This window comes from Octopus sinensis, linkage group LG27 (assembly GCF_006345805.1).
Source record: "Octopus sinensis linkage group LG27, ASM634580v1, whole genome shotgun sequence".
NCBI lineage: Eukaryota > Metazoa > Mollusca > Cephalopoda > Octopoda > Octopodidae > Octopus > Octopus sinensis.
Window position 1 is genome coordinate 4,374,941 of NC_043023.1, and position 20,468 is coordinate 4,395,408.

The following is a 20,468-nucleotide window of genomic DNA, read 5'->3' on the forward strand; positions in this document are numbered from 1 at the left end:
ATATGGATGGGGAGAAAGGCTGAGGGAGTCATTGAAAAAAAAGAGCAGTATGGGTCTCTTATGGGTATGTGAGGTGCATAATGATGAGAAAGGGTGCTGAGGAAGTAGAGAAGCTGTAGGAATGGGAGGGGAGAGAGAGAAAAGGAGGTAGAAACATATATATATATATATATATATATATATATATATAACGGGAAGGCTTATGAAAATAAACAAAAGACGAAGGCAGGTGGAGTACAAACAAACAAATGTATTAGTATAGCGCTCAGGAATAGAAATAGAACAAGTCTTTTACGTTTTGAGCCTACGCTCTTCGACAGAAAGATACACAGAAAAGAAACAAGGAGAGAAAAAAATGCATGTAGGAGCTAACGGTCCATCATGGCGTATTTTTATATATATACATATATATATATATATATATATACATCTATATATATATATATATATATATATATATACACACACACACACACACATATATATATATATATATATATGTATATATATATATATTATGGAGATATATTATTTGCATAGTAAGTGACTTGATCTGAGAATGTGGGCTGAAATGAGATGCAGTACGAAGTTTTGTCAGTGAACAGGTCACGGTTTCAAAGTGCCGAAAATATTTTGACAAAAATTAAATTTAAATGTTGAGGTAAATCTTGCGGTTTTGTGTCTTTTTAAATGTCTTATAAACACCTTCCATGCGGCAATTATATATATATAATATATATATGCACCTGTGCATACCTTCCTTCTCGTGACACTTGTGAAGACCTGTTGAGGCAAGTGAAAATCAAACCAAATCAAAATAGATGAACATCAATGGAATTTTTATCTTTGTGGTACCAGTGCCGGTGGCACATAAGAAAACCATCCAAACGTGGCCGTAGCCAGTACCGCATCGACTGGCCTCCGTGCTGTGGGCACGTAACAAACACCATCCTATTGTGGCCGTTCGCCAGCCTCGTCTGGCACCTGTGTCGGTGGCACATAAAATCACCCACTACACTCTCGGAGTGGTTGGCGTTAGGAAGGGCATCCAGCTGTAGAAACACTGCCAGATCTGACTGGCCTGGTGCAGCCTTCGGGCTCCCCAGACCCCAGTTGAACCGTCCAACCCATCCTAGCATGGAAAGCCGACGTTAAACTATGATAATGATGATGATGATGATATATATATATGTATAAGCGGTGTTATTGTATGGGGCTGAGACATGGCGAACAACAGTTAAGTCAAATAAGCAAATACAATCATTCATCAACAGATGCTTGCGTAGTATACTTAAAATTAGATGGCCCAAACACATAAGCAATATGGAGCTATGGCAAAGAACAAATCAAGTTTCGATTAGGGAGCAAATAGTTAAGAAAAAGTGGAAGTGGATTGGTGGACGAATTAGAAAAGACACACCAAATGTAGGGAAAAGTGCTTTACAGTGGAATCCGGATGGATATAGAAGAAAGGTAGACCTAAGAACTTGTGGCGGAGATCAACACAAAAGGAACTAGAGAAAGGGGGACATTCATGGCAGAGTATAAGTACAGAAGCCAAAAATTATGCGACATGGAATTCAATTACGAGTGGCCTATACTCTGTGATGGAGAGTTAAAGGCATAAAGAAAGAAAATATATACATATATATATATGCATACACACATGTGTTACAGCTTCTTAATCTCTACCCTCCTGCGAGTGTATGTTTTACCATTTACTATCGAGTTTTCTGTAGCATTGTATATCACCAGAGAGTACACTTCTTTTTCATCTCCTCTATGAGATGCAGCATCTTTAGGTCAGCTTCCACCACTTCATTCTAACTAAGTCTTCCTTGGTCTCTTTCTCATACTCAGTTTTTCTCTCAACTCTACTCTGGTACTCTTTTACATATCTTCAGTGCAAACTAGTTTCGGTTCTTCCCAGTCCTCACAAATCTGCATTCTTGGCTCAAGTCTCGCTTACCATGCAGCTTTGCAGTTCTAACACAAACATCATTCAATCTACCTTACACTCTGAAGGAAAAGACTTTTGTCACCAGCAGCAATAACACTGTGTAACATGAGTTTTGTCCTTTATTCCTTGTTGCTTACCCTTAGAAAGTATGAAAAAGGGATAATATTTCCTTCAAAACTTAGCTTCTGTTACAATATTTATCCAAGCCCCAAAGAATCCCTCTCAACACATGGCTATGATGCTCTCCCACTATTCCTACTTATTATCAGAGATGCACATATCATCAGCCACCAAGAGACATGCTCAAGTGATTAAAGTCAAGCAACTGACAAGCAAATCTGTGGTACTGAGCAGAATATTTGCTATAACAATATTTCTCCTTCAGTAACTCAGTGCTGAATCTGTGTGAAATGTAATGGAGAATAGGTGAGTTTCAAAACATTGATGTATCATTGACAAAAGTAAAATTTGAAGGGAATAGAAATCATTTCCTCTGATTTCAAGACAGAAGCAAATAAGCAATAACAATTACTGGCCAAATCCCCTTCCCCAAATTGATATTTTGTCACACTGTGTAATAACTCACTGAGCTTTTTCTAAGCCATTCTTACCCAAGCTACTATATTTTCAGAGCAACCACCTCCTGTGAATATCAGATGACAGAAGCTATTAACTACTTCTTGTGAGCCATCTGGACATTTAAATGTATTTATTTCCAGTGTGTTCTTAGTGCAGATAGTTTCAGTACATCTGTTACATACAAAGCTTTCCTTTGTTGTTAGTCTTCCTGTGATTACATTACACCTTTTGGATGTCTATTAGCTTACAATCTATGGTGTTTCCACCAACTCCTTTTCTGCATTTTTTTTTTTTAAAGTTTCAGCTCAGAGCTGTGGCCATGCTGATGCACCACCGTTATTGAGCAAGATCATTTCCCTGTCTTCTTTCCTCTCTCCTAATATTTGTCTCTCCATCTCTGTCACAGAACAGAGTTTATGTGGTGTGCTGCTTTATACCTTTTCTTGCTCTTCATTGAAATCTTTTCTTCTTTAAGTCTCTTTCTTTCCTTCCTCTTCCATCAATTGCATCTATTTTGTGTTTCCTTTTTAAAATATATCCTTTTTTTTTACCAATTTATCCCCTTCTCTTTCTTTCCCTTTTCCACTCTCTGTCACTCTAAGACTATCAACACCTTTTCACTCTCCTGTGATACTTTCTCTCTCTCTCTCTCTCTCTCTCTCTCTCTCTCTCTCTCTTCCCCACCAATCATAGCTTGGTAACAGTTTAAGTAAAAGATTTGGTTAATATACTGCAATTGATATATGAGCAAATTTTAATTAAGTGAGAAGACAAATTCTATGAATGTGTTTTGAAATTATGGTAAAATGTTGTCTCTCTATATATATAGGATGGGCTTCTTTCAGTTTCTGTCTACCAAATCCACTCACAATGCTTTGGTCGGCCTGAGGCTATAGTGGAAGACACTTGCCCAAGGGGCCATGCAGTGGGACTGAACCTGGAACCATGTGGTTTGTAAGCAAGCTACTTACCACACAGCCACTTTTGCACCTATATATATATATTGGGTCACCCCATAAATAATGTGTTTTTTTTATACTTCTTTTATTTTTCAAAATTAAGATATGCTCTTCCATCTATCTGGTAGACTTGCAAGGCCCCTCTTTTAAAATTCCCTTTGCCATGATGAAAAATACTCCTCCAGTACTGTTCTGACCTCATCTACAGAATTCATATTTTTTTCTATCCAAATGACTTTGAAGACAGCAGAATAAATGATAATCAGATGGGGCAATATCTGGCAAATATGGTGGGTGGGGCATTGTTACCCATTCAAACTGTTCCAGTGTTTGGAATGTCATCCTTGCTGTATGTGGTCGAGCATTATCCTCTTAGAAGAACACTTTTCATCTTGAAACCAAAGCTGGTCGTTTTACTTCTATTATTGACTTAAGCCACTCAAGCTGCTCACAGCAGATCTCCTTTGTTATCATTTGGTTTGGGTTTAAAAGTTCAAAGTGGATTAAGCCTTTCATATCCCACGAAAAAGATAACAACATCTTACGTGGGTGAAGACCTTCTTTAGCCTGGGGTGCTGGTGTTTCTCCTTTCCCTACCCACTGTCTTCGGCACTTGACATTTTTATAAAGAATCCATTTCATGTCACCAGTTCCTATTTGGTCCCAAAAAAGGTTCATTCATGAGACATGACTGCAAAGAAGAGAACACATTCACTCTCTGCGATTAAACTCGGAAAGTTTGTGAGGAAGCCATTGATCCAATTTTCTGATTTTTCCTATGGCATGCAGGTGTTGAATGGTTGAATGACTAAATCCAAGCTTCTTTGCTAGTTCCTCAACAGTTACAATGAGATTTTGTTCCACTAGGATTTGCAGGACATCCTCATTGAGTTCTATAGATCTTCCACGATGAGGCTTGTCTTCTAGGCTGTAGTTTCTAGCTCGGAATTTCTGGAACCACTGTTGACACTGGCTTACGCTTATTGTCCGATCCCCATATACTGCATTAATATTCCTCACACTTTCCATTGTGTTGTTGCCTTTATTGAACTCATAAAGCAAAATATGCCGAATATGCTCCTTTGTCACTTCCATTATAGCTTTGAAAAAATAACTGTCACAATGAACTGCACTCTTCAAAACTTGGACTAAGAATAAAACAAGGTAAAATTACTACCTACTTTTATAGCAAGTGTGTGTGTATATTGGTAATTTGCTGTGCTTGAGAAGACACGTCAAACTAAGTGAACTTGTTGGCATGGCCAGTACTGATGACACGTAAAAAGCACCCATGCCACTGATACATATAAGACACCTGTGCTGATACACATAAAAGGCACCTGTACCAGTGACACATAAAAGACACCTGTACTGACAGCATGTAATAGGTACCTGTGCCTGCTGGTGACATGCAAAAGACACCCAGTACACTCTGTGGATTGGTTAGGAAGGGCATCCAGCCATAAGAAATCACACCAAAACAAACAATTGGAGCCTGGTGCAGCTCTCCAGCTTACCATCCCCAGTCAAGCTATTTTACTCATGCCAGCATGGAGAATGGACATTAACTGATGGTGATGGTTATTCCTTGGTTTTGCATCCACAGAGGCCTTAACTTTGTGAATGACTTTTCAGACTCTAAAACTGAAGACAAATGTAACTGTTCACCCCCGGGAGGCAGGAATCCATTACAGTCATTTGGTCAGTAGTCATAAAAGAATAAATAGTCTGGGGTCAGTGAGGAGTGGGTATCTGCCTTAGACCAGTTTTTTGTGGGTTGAAAGGGAGAATAAGGATTTATCATTTGGGCTGCCTTTGGATCATAAGAACCCTTCCAGGTCTGCTCAGAGAATAGGGAATTCCATGCTTGCAGCATGTAGCATTTGGAATGGATGCAAAGACTATAAATCTCTTGGTGAGCATTCAGTGATCCAGGTTTCTGGGAGTCTTTGAGTATCCTTGCTCACTCAATAATACAAAGCTTGTAGTGTTTGCTTCCATTAATGTAGGCTTCTCTTAGATCTTCCACTTTATATTATATGGGGTCCCTTCATCTTTAAGGCACTACATGTGGCTGGCCAGGGATCATGAATGAGGACCTATGGCTATCCCAGATGATGCTTAGGTGTTAGCTGTGCTCACATTACTGGCACGTCTTCGGTTGGCTCCAAGTCTGGCGGTCTTATTGTTGCTGGGGCTGCCATTATCATTACAAGGCATGGGTTCAGTGATATTGCTGTGGCTGTTGCCGTTGTGGTGGCTACCCCTGGCCATGGTGCTACTTTCACTACTAGTGATGTGGGTGCTGTCATTAGTAATATTGGCCATGGGGCCAGTGGCCTTGCTGGTACTGTGGTTGTCAGCATGGTCATCCTCTCTGTCTGTAGTGCTGGTGCTGGGGTCATTGGCACTGGAGCTTGTGCTGGGGTCATTGGTGTCAGTGCTAGTGTTTCTACTGCTGTTGCCAATACCATTTGGATTATCCCTTATTACAATTACTATGGTTGCAAGGTCTGGGTATTGCTACAGCTTCATAGATGAAACCCTTGACCTTGCATTAGCCCCCTACTGGACAGTCATTCTACACCCTGCAAGAGCAACCAGCCACCTCCTGTGTTTTATGGGTATTAGCTGATATACTTTTAATGTTGGGTGCACAAAAGGGACCCTTAGATTGTGCCTATTGAACAAACACCCATCTCTGTGTGTCTGCATGAAGTGTTTGCCTACTAATATGAGGAATATTCTTCCCATGTAATTCTTGACATTGAGTGAGAAGGGTAGGGTAAATCAAGTGATGTTCCAGCAGCACTTCCTTTTGTAGTTGCTAGGGGCTGGAATGTAGGAGATGCAGCCCTTAAAATTACTGGATGTCAGTGCCTCATTGTAGTAAGAGGCATTGTCTTCAAAACTTTCTTGACTTGATAGATCCAAGATTCTCTTGCTGACACCTTTCACTAGATTCTTGAACATGATAGGGAGTGGCCTCTCATTTGGCTTGTGATTCCTGCCTCTCAGAGGTGAAGACTTACATTTGTCTTCAGTTGTTGAGTTATTCATGAGGTTAAGGCCTCTGTGGATGCAAAACCATTGGTCACTCTACCACTGGACAACAGCTTGACCACTTATATAATTTAATACACACAGTATAAATATAAGAGCTAATAATAGTTTCTTGCTGTGAAGATATGTGGCTTGGCAGGTTTTTATAACATACCTTGTGTCTCCAAGCAATCCCTAGGCTCTGAGCACATGGTTTGTTCTGTTTGAAAATCAGGATTCTGGTACATGAGAAATCATGAGAAAAAATGAGAAGAAGGTTGATGCAAAAAGAGGCAGGGTGAATATTGACCATACTAATTTTTCTTTTGGATCTTTACCTTCTGAGTTCCAATTTTGCCAAGGTCAATTTTACATTTCATCCTTTCAGATTAATAAAATAAGTACCAGTTAAGTACTTGAGTCAATATAATAAACCTTTCCACATTCCCCAAGATTTCTAGCCTTGTGCCTAAATTAGAAACCATTAAGGCAGAGAACTGGCAGAATCCTTAGCATGTTGCACAAAACACTTGGTGGCTTTACTCCCAGCTTTATGCCCTGAGTTCAATTACTGGTGAGGTAAATGCTGCTCTTCATCCTTTCTGGGTTGATAAAATGAAGTGCCAATTGAAAACTAGAGTTGATGTAATTGATCAGCCCCTCCTCACGAAACTTCAGGTTTTGAGTCAATAGTAGAAAGAATTATTTTAAAGGTGGTCAGCTGGCAGAATTGTCATCGTCATCATCATCATCCTTTAGTGTCCATTTTCCATGTTGGCATGGACGGCTTGACAGGGACTGGTAAGGCTTGGAGCTGTACCATGTTCCATAGCTTGGTTTTTACAGCTGGATGCCCTTCCTAATGCCAACCACTATACAAATTGTACCAGGTACTTTTTATGTGACACCATTACCAGTGCTTTTCAAATGGTACAATCACCAGTGCTGTTTCCATGAAACCATCACCCACACAGATGCTTTTTATGAGGCACCTTGGTTTTAGGATCTCAATTCTGTTGGGGAGAGGGAAAGTCTTCTTCAGTCCAGCAATGTACCACCTATGTCACTCCTCTGTCATCTCGTGGTTTTTCTTCTCATTTTATGCTCCAAGTTCAAATGTCATTGAGGTTGATGTTGCCTCTTATCCTTTCAGGGTTGATGAAATAAAATGCCAGTTGAAAAGTGGGGTTGATGTTATCAACTCATCCCAGCTCCTCTACATAAAATTCCAGTCCAGGAATTGAAATCACAATCTTACAATCATCAGTGCTACACTCTAACCACAAATCCACACTCACACAGATGTGCATGTATCCAGCAGGCATCTGCACCCAAAGGAATCATGTCAGTGCCTGTTGTAGCTGTACAGGCTCATACGGGAGTGGCAGTCGTTCATACAGCAACTGCAGTGGAGGCGCAATGGCCCAGTGGTTAGGGCAGTGGACTCGTGGTCAGAGGATCATGGTTTTGATTCCCAGACCGGGCGTTGTGTGTGTTTATTGAGTGAAAACACCTAAAGCTCCACGAGGCTCTGCCAGGGGGTGGTGGCAACCCCTGTTGTACTCTTTTGTTCCAACTTTCTCTCACTCTTTCTTTCTGTTTCTTGTCCCCGACTTCCTATGCAACCGCTGAGCCTGGATGTGCATTCATCCATCCGTTGATGCTCTCGCTGTCGAGGATTGACCTGCTTTCTCTTCTGCGGGTTTTACATTTTGGACTTCTCTCACTACAGACAATCCTGAACGCGCTATCTTGCGAGCTCTGGGATGAAGACCACTTTACTTAACAAACAAACAGCGACTGCATTTGAAAGAGCTCTCTACTGGCATTACTGGTTTTTCCTTCCATCAAATGCGCTTTTCTTTGGTGGTGAGTCCCTGATTTTCTTCATCTCCTTTTGCAGTATTTGCCTCCAGTGTGGGCAATCATTTGCAACTTCCTCCAATCTCAGGACATCCAGATCAAATGACTTCATATCTCTCTCTTACAGACATCTTTGAAATGAAGATGAGGTTGTCCTTGTGTTCTTCTGCTGGTTTCCAATTCCCCATACAGGAGGTCTTTTGGGATCCTTCTGTCTGGCATGCGATGGACATGACTGAGCAGGCGCAAATGATGCTGCTGGAGCAGGGTAAGTATGTTGGGCATCTTGGCTTGGTTAAGGACTTTGGTGTTGGTGATGTGGTCGGTCTACATGGTAGCCAAGATGTGTCTCAAATTACGAAGGTGAAAGACATTGAGATGCTGCTCCTGTCTAGAGTAGTGGCTCACTGCTATAAAGTATCATACTAAGGATGCACACCTTATAGACAGAAATCTTGCTGTTAGCAACCGGTTTTTTGTTTTCCCAGACTCTCTTTGTGAGTTTCACAAATGTAGGGGATGCTTGTCGGAGTCACCTGTTGATCTCAGGGTCCAGGGAGAGATCATCAGCGATGGAAGAGCTGAGGTAGGTGATTTCATGGACCTACCTCCAGCTTGTAGTTGTTGATGGTGAAGGTGCGGGTGGGCTGCTTGACACTTTGGCCCATTACTTTGGTCTTCTTCAGACTAAATTCCTGACAGGCTTTTGAGTGTTTGTCCACAAGGTGCTACATTTGCTCTTCAGTGTGTGCTGTGTCATCCACAAACAGCATTTCTTTGATGAGTACCTGGGGTGCACCCCACATTTTGCTTTGAGCCACACCAGACTAAACAGTTTTCTGCTTGATATGGTGCGGGGGTAATCACCATCAGTTCATGTCCCAAATGCATGTTTCAGTATGACTGCAAAAAGATGCCAAACAGGGTGGGGGCAAGCACACAGCTTTGTTGAATGTCTCCAAAAAAGGGCCATCAAATTGAATGACACCTTTCATGTCCACATGAAATGATTGGACAATCCTGAGGAGCCTTGGAGGACAACCAATCTGGCAAGGATTTTGAACAGGCTGTCTCTACTAACTAGGTCAAAAGCCTTTGTGAGATCAATGAAGGTGATAAAGAGTGGCTGTCTTTGCACTCTGCACTTTTCTGTAGCTGTCGAAGAGAGATTGTGTCGATGGTGGAGCATTTAGATCTGAAATCACACTGAGATTCTGGGTATATCCTCTCAGTAATTTTCTGTAGCCTGTTTAGGGCCATGTAGGCAAAGACCTTCCCAACAATGCTTAACAGCGAGATACATGCATCATTGGGGTATACTAGCAAATTTATGTCTAGTCATAGACTGGTGATTCAGTTCAGCCCTTGTTCAATTCAGATATGTGATGTTGATAAGCCACAAAAATAGCAAAATATCGGTAACCATCACCCCTGAATGGAATTTCAGGTGAGTTGTTTCACCTGTCTATGTCTTTCAGGTGTTTTAACACCCAGTGCTTTGAGGGAGTCTTCCCTACTATGTAAAACCCTCACATACCAGTGAACAAGCAAAACACACACATTAAGTATGTGCAGTTGATAATGTATACAACACAAACGCTGCTTCTAATTCATAATTGAATATATATATATACTCTTTTACTTGTTTCAGTCATTTGATTGTGGCCCTGCTGGAGCACCGCCTTTAGTCGAGCAAATTGACCCCAGAAGTTATTCTTTGTAAGCCTAGTACTTATTCTATTAGTCTCTTTTGCCGAACTGCTAAGTTACAGGGAAGTAAACACACCAGCATCGGTTATCAAGCGATGTTGGGGGGACAAACATAGACACACACACACATACATATATTTATGACAGGCTTCTTTCAGTTTCTGTCTACCAAATCTACTCACAAAGCTTTGGTCGGCCCGAGGCTAGAGTAGAAGACACTCGCCCAAAGTGCCATATATATATATATACACACACACATAGCTGTAGTTAGTGAACCATTATCCATTTGTTATTTACCTTACTCAGTACCTGCAATTCTGAGCATGGATCTGGAGTCTACTGAGTGCATTACAATTGGTGGTGTTTTTGTACCAAGATAGTCTTGAGATTTGTGCTATATTCAGTTGTATGCTCCTGATGTAACATGCAATTTGAATATAAATCTATCTTTACGTTGTGATGTATGTTTTGTACATGATACTGATCTCATTGACCCAACCTTGGTGCTTTACTATTTAAAGACCCAATTTGCATGAATCCTAAATGTTTATATATAGCTATCTATATATATATATGTTTGTAGATGGATAGATAAATAGACACATAGTCAGTCAATCCACTCACAAGGCTTTGGTCGGCCCACTGCTGTAGTAGAAGATACTTGCCCAAGGTGTCATAAAGTGGGACTGAACCCAGAACCATGTGGTTTGTAAACAAGCTACTTACCATGCAGCCACTTATATATATATATGTAAACGGCAAAATGTCTGTGTATCTGTGTGTCCTTTATACAAATCCAGTTTTTCATGTAAAAGCCTCGCATTTTCTATGGGCTTTCAAAACTGTCTGAGGGTGGTTGTGAAGATCTTTTCATTTCCCTAGTCACATCAGAAAGCCATTAAAAAAAATCGATAAACTGACCCCTTATGCCCATAAGTTAAGGGCATATCCATTCAAAATCGCCAAAACAGAAATTTGTACACAGTGCGTGCGTAGAGCTAGATACGCCAATAGACTACCAGCTGTTTATTGATTGGACAGAGATAATTTAACCCTTGACAGTTGAATGCACGTGTGCATTTGCAGACAGTTTGTATGACTCAGCACAGACGCGTTATCATGTGTTTTGGCTTTCAAACATGCACGCTTTTTTGATTTGAGAAATGCAGGGAATAATTAACAAGTTAGGGTCTCCAAAGCTACATTCTTCAATGGCTTTTAATACAATGCAGTTGTCCTCCTCCGAAACAAACCCGCCATGCACATCTCCACAGCCATGTCATTTAGAACCCCTAGGATGGGTTAGTGATAGATCGGGATTAGAAGCTACTGTAAGGTCAGTCTAGGTTTCAGTTGAAGGCTTAGTTGTGTTCCAAACCTAACCTCCTCCATGTCAGTGGATCGGGAGCCTAATTAGCCTTCTGGTGAAAAGGCATACCTATTATTTATACCTTAGTTAAGCTTGATGTCTTACATGCTTCTATGCGTCATGAACCTATAACTATTGACCTTACTGCGTTACTTGCTTCAATGCATCATACTCATAAAATCACTTTGAATGCTGTTTTTTGGGCTCTAATTGCTCTGCCTTTTCGCCGGAATCAGCACTTTTCTTCCCACCTTTGCTATTCACTCATAGGACCAGGGGTTAGGTGAGAGGGGTGGTGGTGTCAAAAGGGCTGGCATGTGCAACTTGATCACCTCTGCCAGTCAAACTCCCAACCTATGCGTTCCCGTTGCGACACTGATTGTGCAGAACTGGGTTGGGTGTGAAACCAAAACTCAGCAAACGAGATTTATGCGTTTTTTCAAAATCATGCTATTTTGCGGCCAAATTCGAGTTTTGCGCTTTCTTCTGCCTCCTTTTTTGTCCGACTAATGGCATGTGCACAGTCCTGCTAATTTTCCATGATTATGCCATTCCAAGTGTGAAAACCAAAGTCCAATGAATATTGATTACTCTCATAAAAAGCTCCAACTAGCTCATAAACAACAAAACTGGCCCTGGCTGAAATGTGATAAGAAACTTAGCTCTTGATTTAGTGAGAAACTTTTACTGTGACCCGGCAATGAACATCAAGCACTAGCACTAGACCTGGCAACGCCGGGTTATAGTGCTGGTACTACATAAATAATATTTTTATAAACAAACTTGAAAGGCTTTGCAAGTTACAGAGAGAAAGCTACTATGGAAAGCTCATAGTATATATATACAGTTATTTTATATATATACATATATATATATACATATACACAATATATATATATATATACATACACACACACATACATAGCTGTAGTTAGTGAACCACTATCCATTTATTATTTACCTTACTCGATACCTGCAATTCCTGACCGAGCTACGTGTTGTGTTCTTGAGTAAGACACTTTATTTTACGTTGCTCCAGTTCATTCATCTGTAGAAATAAGTTGCGACATCACAGGTGCCAAGTTGTATCGGCCCCTTTGCCTTTCCCTTGGATAACATTGATAGCATGGGGAGGGGAGGCCATGCATGGGCAAGTGCTGGTCTTCCATAAACAATCTTGCCCAGAGTTGTACATGGGAGGGTAACTTTCTAGGTGCAATCCCATGGTCAGTCAAGAGGTCTCAGCAGTTAGTCAAACAGACAGCTAGCTAGGTAGATAGACAGACAGCAAGGCAGACCTTCTTCTTGTTCTTTGTCACATCACCTGTGGATACTGAATCCTACTAGAGAGCAGATTATGTATTTCATCTTTGCTTTTATGGCTGTGGTCTTGGACCAGCTGCATGGTCTGTAAGCTCACATCCAGGATGTTTTCATGAGACCCCACTAGAGTGGGTGGCCACTGATTCACAATAAGCTTCTCATTAATAGCTGTTTAAACAGTTCCATATTCAACCCACATGATTCTCCTTATAGCTGTTTTTACAATGTACTCAACCCATCATGATTCTCCTAATAGCTATTTTCACAGATCTATACTCAACCCAGAGATGGATGAAGAATCAACATGGCCACAAGACTATGCATTGATGTGAAAAATCAGACTATTGAATTTTTACTGAAGATCTCTGGCACATGTAAAACACGATGTTCATATAAGATCGATTCTGTCTCTCTTTCATGAATGCCTTGTAATAGCATAGCAATAAATGATGTATATAAATTGACAAGTCTTTTGTCATAACCACACTACAAGCTCTTTGTCCTTTGATAGGTCCCGTTTTCAATGCTGCAGAATGTTCACACCACTGGGTTACATGGTACCAGTAGTAGGGGTTTCCAGACATGACCCAAAGATAGACAGAAAGTAGAGACCAAGATTAGACAAGCAGGACAGATAGACACACATATATACATCATAGGCAATTCAAGGTCATCAGTATCACTCGGGCTCAGATTTTGTATAAGACACATGCCTGCTTGAAGAATTTCATGATTTTCCACAATATTTCTAGCCCCAAATGGCTTATTTTTTATATTTAGCACTATGTCTTTCTCCAATTCTAAGTTCAGCAACCCTGCAAAACACAACTGATCTTTACACACAGATGTGCAGAATAACAGTGTAAAAACTAACATTTCTTTTTTCCGAGGTGAGATTTGAAACTGAATCTAAGGATTCTTGCTCGTCTAATCCACCACTGAGCAAACAGGCGCGAAAGAGATTTCTGTCCTGTAAAAAAACAATGGATTGTTTCCCTTTGACCCCAGCTGTGTCATTTAAGGTTCAACTGGACAGGAGGCGACCTACATAGGTAGGAATTTCTCCTGTCTGTCATGACCATTATAAATACAGCAATCCATCAAGGGACAGTCAGTCAGAGATAGACAGAAAGTACCAGTTAAACAGGCAACACAGATTCAGATATTCAAAATGAACAACAGTCATAGTCACAGGAGTGGCTGTGTGGTAAGTAGCTTGTCTACCAGCCACATGGTTCCGGGTTCAGTCCCACTGCGTGGCACCTTGGGCAAGTGTCTTCTACTATAGCCTCGGGCTATAGTAGAAGACTATGTGAGTGGATTTGGTAGACGGAAACTGAAAGAAGCCCGTCGTATATATGTATATATATATGCGTGTGTGTGTCTGTGTTTGTCCCCTAGCATTGCTTGACAACCGATGCTGGTGTGTTTATGTCCCCGTTACTTAGCGGTTCGGCAAAAGAGACCGTTAGAATAAGTACTGGGCTTACAAAAGAATAAGTCCCGGGGTCGAGTTGCTCGATTAAAGGCGGTGCTCCAGCATGGCCGCAGTCAAATGACTGAAACAAGTAAATGAGTATATACCACTGAATGACCAACGCACATACAGACACAAAACATGTCTGGTTCTACCTTATCATATCAACACAGTATTTGCCCTGTTAATTTCTTTGCCATCTCGAAGCAGTTGGTAAAGTGATGTAGTGAAATATTGGCGTATACAAGTAAATGCAAGTGTCGTTTACTTTGAAGTCATCACATGCCTACTTCATCTGCTATCTCAACATCTTTGGCTACACCTTTCCCCACAACAAACATCAGCAATCTGACTGTTGCCTGTACTCTTGAGAAGAGATGCTAGTTAGTCTTTTACACCTACCGGGATCGTTCATATTAGCCCGAAATGCTGGATAATTTTTCGTTCCTTTAAGAATAAAACTTTTCATAGATTGGAATTTCAATCCTAATCTCTATAGAAATTTATCATTTGAAGAAAAAAAATGAATTTAAATTTTGATTTTTACGATTATAGATAATAACTTAGGCTGTAACTTCTGAGCCCGAGTCAGGCACATGTGAATGATATCAAGAGAACGTCAGCTACGAATATTTTTGGACACGGGGCATCTCTAAGACGACCGCCAAACGCCGAATGAAAATAAACTGCAACCTAGGCTCAATAAAAGGAGCCCGAATTATTGGTTGCAATTACATACATGAAGTCAGTGTTGCCTGAAATTAAATCAGCTTGCATATACACGCTCACTTAAATAAATTTATACTTGGGCTAAGCCCGAACAGCCTGAGTGTTGGAGTCAACGCTGATATATATATCATGTGACCGACCAGGCTATCAGATGTTGCTACACATCGCTGGTCACAATGCGCTTCGCATTGTTTTAGCCCTCAAATGAGGCCACCCCGCTGGCTAAGTGAGCAGGCCAACAGAGGAAAGAGTGAGAGAAAGCTGTGGCGAAAGAGTACAGCAGGGATCGCCACCCCCTCTGCCAGAGCCTCGCGGGGCTCTTTAGGTGTTTTCGCTCAATAAACACTCACAACGCCCGGTCTGGGAATCGAAACCGCGAGTCCGCTGCCCTAACCACTGGGCCATTGCGCCTCCACACACATACATATATATATATAAATACAAACTGGGACAAGAACGCAAAACACTTAGAAGACGATACAAAAAAACACGGACGGGACATTTGAAGCAATTTCGGCTGATTAATCTTGAGATTGCTCCGATCTGGCCAGCCCCAAATATATATATAACTGAAAGAAGTCCATGAGATATAAGTGCGTGTGTGTATCTGTTTGTCCCCCATCACCGCTTGACAACTTAGTGGTTCAGCAAAAGAGGAATGATAAAATAGGTACCATGCTGTACAAAAATAGGTACTGGAGTTGAATGAATATTCAACTAAAAATTCTTCAAGGCAATGCATCAATGTGGCTACTGTCTAATGACTGAAACAAGTAATGGATGAAAGACATACACACATATATATGTGTGTGTGGTAAGAAACTTGCTTCGCAACCACATGGTTCTGGGTTCAAGTGTCTTCTACTGTAGTCTTGGACTGACCAAAGCCTTGTGAGTGGATTTGATAAATGGAAACTGAGAGAAGCCCGTTGTATATAGGTATATTAATATAAACACATGTTTGTGTGTGTGATCCCCCTATACCGCTTGACAACAGGTGTTGGTGTGTTTATGTACGCGTCACTTAGTAAAAGAAAAAAAGAAAATTAAGCACCGAGGCCGATTCGACTAAAAATTCTTCCAGACGGTGCTCCAGAATGGCTGCTGTCTAATGACTGAAACAAATAAAAGAAAAAAAAAAGATATATGTAGGTAACTAGATAGAAAGATAGATATACAGTGGCAGGCACTTAGTCTAATTACAGAAAATGCATTCAAAAGTATTGTCCCGAACATGCTCGTATTACTTGCTGGTTATTGATAAGTAAAAAGGCTTTGTCATCACTCTATAATTAATTATGCATTTTACAATCGTAGGAATTGTACCGATGTATATATATATATATATCTCGAAAAAGAGATAAATTGGCACTCCACCGGCTTCGTTTCTTTAAGTTTCAGAAAAAGGCATATTTTTTTAATGAAATTTTGCGGCGTATCTTTCTGAGAGTGTTGATATTATTAAAAAAGAAAAGCGAAAGTGCGGGGCTATTCGTTTCTCTCACTCTGTAACTTCAGCGTATTTCCCGTTTTTTTTTCCCTTTCTAGATTTATATACGGTAATCCCTCGCTCTATCGCGGTTTATTATTTAAGCTTACATCGATTCCTCCGTGTTTTGCATTTACAATAAAATAAATATGTACAAATTCTTAAAATAATAAAAAAAATATATGCGGTACAGTACTGTTTCTACTTCGCGGATTTTCACCTATCGCGATAGTCGAGGGATTACTATATTTGAAATATCAACATAAGCTAATATACGCTCTCAGAAAAATATCTCTGCAAAATTTCATTTAAAAATTTACAACTGTCATGAGGGAAAAATCGGGAGAGGAGGAGAAAGATCCGAAACTGCTTAGTTAAAAAAACAAATTAATATTATTAACAATCATAATTTATATATTCGAAAAACATATCTGTAAAATTCCATGTAAAAAACTCCATTTTTCTAAATGTTATGAGGAAACAAAGTTGGGGCATCGCTCTGTAGTTATGCCTCATAGATGTGCTGACGTAGAATTAATAGAAATTTAATATCTATGAAATATTTGGTGTGAACTAATACTGTACATTCTCCTACAATATTTTATGCCGGTTTCTTTTTAAGACCAGAGAGTGATTTCGGTGATATTTCCAAGAACGAGGGACGGTCGTTGCGGTGTTCAATCATGGAGCTCTTTCTTTTGACGCGAGTTCAAATCCCGCTAATGTTGATTCTCAGCTTTTCACCCTCTGTAACGACCGGTACCAGAAGTCAATTACTCACTTAGATATATGATCGATTATAACCCCAATTTATCACGAGATCACAACCTCCATACAATAACTAATACATGACTTAATTTATTTGATTAAATATCGATATAAACGAACAATCCTGGGCTTCGGTTTTCGCGCCATTTCTAAGCCCCTTCTAAGCGTACTCTTTGCTGATTGGTCGGGATTCTGTCACCGCTCAGGCAAATCACTGCTTTGTGCGTCATCTAAAAATAGTGCAAGGTCATGAACTAGATTTCTACACTTCACTCAGAGTCTTCAACTTCACTCACACTCAGTCTTACACGCACGCTTCTGGACGTACACACTACATTCCCACAATTCCCGGCGCCTGACGGAAATCAATATTCGTAGTAATAACATTAAGACAAATATATTAAGAAAATTATTAATTTATAGAAATCGAAGAAAATAACTTACTTAGAAAAATAAAGACGAAAATTATAAAACACTAAAAAAAATACTGGCGAAAATTTGAAAAAAACCTACGAATAAAAACAAATAAAAGAAATTTAATTCCTTCCCAGCATTCTTTTAAGTAAGACGCGCGCGGTTTAGAGATTCTCCGGAACTCCAATCCAGAGAAGCAGAAGTAACGGTGGTGGGTTACACAGTTTAGCCAAATATGTAAGTATTAAATCTACGGCAGAACATGTCGTATTTTTTTCACAATCGATGTATATTTATTTTGCTCTGTCATTTCAAATCAACATTTTGTAATTTTCATCCATGTCCGGTCTCTGCAATGCTATCGATGCAGTTGGATGATGTTTTTTTTGTATGCTGAAGCCATTGGCATGGCGGGTTTTTTCATTAAAAAAAAATAATAAAATAATAATTTTCTTGTAATATTCATCAATCATCCGCCATTTCTCTTCGTAATTCTACATGCTTGTGTTTCTTTACGCTTTCCTTAGTGTTCTTTCTTATCGGATGACTGTTTCTTGCGTGGTTTTATCGACGATTTTAGCTGGATTTTTGTTGGGTAGTGAATGGCTGGATGTGTTCTGTGAGCGGGCTGTAATGGCGGGCGGCGATGACGACATGATGGTGACACCTCTCGTCTCTAATCATTTTCTCTCTCTTTCTTCAAATAATGTCGCCAATATTCATACAGACGTCTGCTGTTAACATTTATACAAATTATATTTAACCAAGTACAAATTTTGAATCCTTTATGGTCTCCTGTAAAGGAAATATGCCGTGTGTGTGTGTGTCTGCATTGTATCTGGCTGCTTCATTTAATATTTCTCTATTTTCAGATATTTGCGTTATATTTTCTATCCTGCTCTACACACACGCACACATACAATGTGTGCGTATATATATCTATATACACACATACTTTCACACGCATACATTATGATCGTGCGTGTATATATATGCGTTTTGTCTATGCGTGTCTTTATACGCATAAATGTCCGATGTTTATACATAAAAATATCGGGCGACCTGTATAAAAGTGTATATAATCACATTCGTATACTCGATGTAAAATCCTAACAATTATATACAATATATACACATTGTTAATATGTATATATTCATATATTCGTGTATATATTGTATATTCATACTCGTGTATACGCATCCACAGACGGTCATAGAAATGTATGTATATTTGAACGCTTGAACGTTACTGTATTCAGTATACATGTGAACTCACTTCCGTGTGCGTATATATAAATATATATATATTGTATTAGTATATTGAGATGTCGTTGAGGCCAAGCTGCAGCATCTCTTTTAATGCGCGCGAGTGTATATGTGTGTGTATAATGGTCTACGTAAGTACTTGTTATATAACCGTTATATTTATATGCACCTCATGTCTAATATATATATGTGAAAGATAGCCATATATATATACATATATATATGTGAAAGATAGCCATATATACATATATATATGTGAAAGATAGCCATATATACATATATATATGTGAAAGATAGCCATATATACATATATATGTGAAAGATAGCCATATATACATATATATATGTGAAAGATAGCCATATATACATATATATATGTGAAAGATAGCCATATATACATATATGTGAAAGATAGCCATATATACATATATGTGAAAGATAGCCATATATACATATATGTGAAAGATAGCCATATATACATATATGTGAAAGATAGCCATATATACATATATGTGAAAGATAGCCATATATACATATATGTGAAAGATATACATATATATATGTGAAAGATAGCCATATATACATATATATATGTGAAAGATAGCCATATATATATACATATATGTGAAAGATAGCCATATATATATACATATATGTGAAAGATAGCCATATGTATATACATATATGTGAAAGATAGCCATATATATATACATATATGTGAAAGATAGCCATATATATGTACATATATGTGAAAGATAGCCATATATATATATACATATATGTGAAAGATAGCCATATATATATACATATATGTGAAAGATAGCCATATATATATACATATATGTGAAAGATAGCCATATATATATACATATATATATGTGAAAGATAGCCATATATATATACATATATATATGTGAAAGATAGCCATATATATATACATATATATATGTGAAAGATAGCCATATATATATACATATATATATGTGAAAGATAGCCATATATATACATATATATATGTGAAAGATAGCCATATATATATACATATATATATGTGAAAGATAGCCATATATATATACATATATATATGTGAAAGATAGCCATATATATATACATATATATATGTGAAAGATAGCCATATATACATATATATATGTGAAAGCCATATATATATACATATATGTGAAAGATAGCCATATATATATACATATATGTGAAAGATAGCCATATGTATATACATATATGTGAAAGATAGCCATATATATATACATATATGTGAAAGATAGCCATATATATGTACATATATGTGAAAGATAGCCATATATATGTACATATATGTGAAAGATAGCCATATATATATATACATATATGTGAAAGATAGCCATATATATATACATATATGTGAAAGATAGCCATATATATATACATATATATATGTGAAAGATAGCCATATATATATACATATATATATGTGAAAGATAGCCATATATATATACATATATATATGTGAAAGATAGCCATAT

The 20,468-nt window shown here is 38.7% G+C and overlaps 1 protein-coding gene and 1 long non-coding RNA gene across 4 annotated transcripts in view; one reads left to right on the forward strand and one right to left on the reverse strand.

The window, feature by feature from the left end:
• LOC118768128 overlaps positions 1-10,008 on the reverse strand; it is a 20,749-nt gene extending 10,741 nt beyond the window's left edge. The window contains exons 1-2 of the long non-coding RNA XR_005004000.1: positions 9,998-10,008; positions 6,587-6,597 (exon numbers count right to left, since the gene is read on the reverse strand). This is a non-coding gene — a long non-coding RNA (uncharacterized LOC118768128). The remainder of the gene's footprint in view (positions 1-6,586; positions 6,598-9,997) is intronic.
• Positions 10,009-17,662: 7,654 nt separating this feature from the next.
• The window catches only part of LOC115225311 (cellular nucleic acid-binding protein), a 46,005-nt gene continuing 43,199 nt past the window's right edge, over positions 17,663-20,468 (forward strand). Inside the window, exon 1 of one of the 3 annotated variants that reach the window (XM_036513997.1) lies at positions 17,663-17,919. The gene's annotated coding sequence lies outside the window, so the exon portion shown is untranslated. The remainder of the gene's footprint in view (positions 17,920-20,468) is intronic. The other 2 variants (XM_029796258.2, XM_029796257.2) reach the window with 2 other exon arrangements.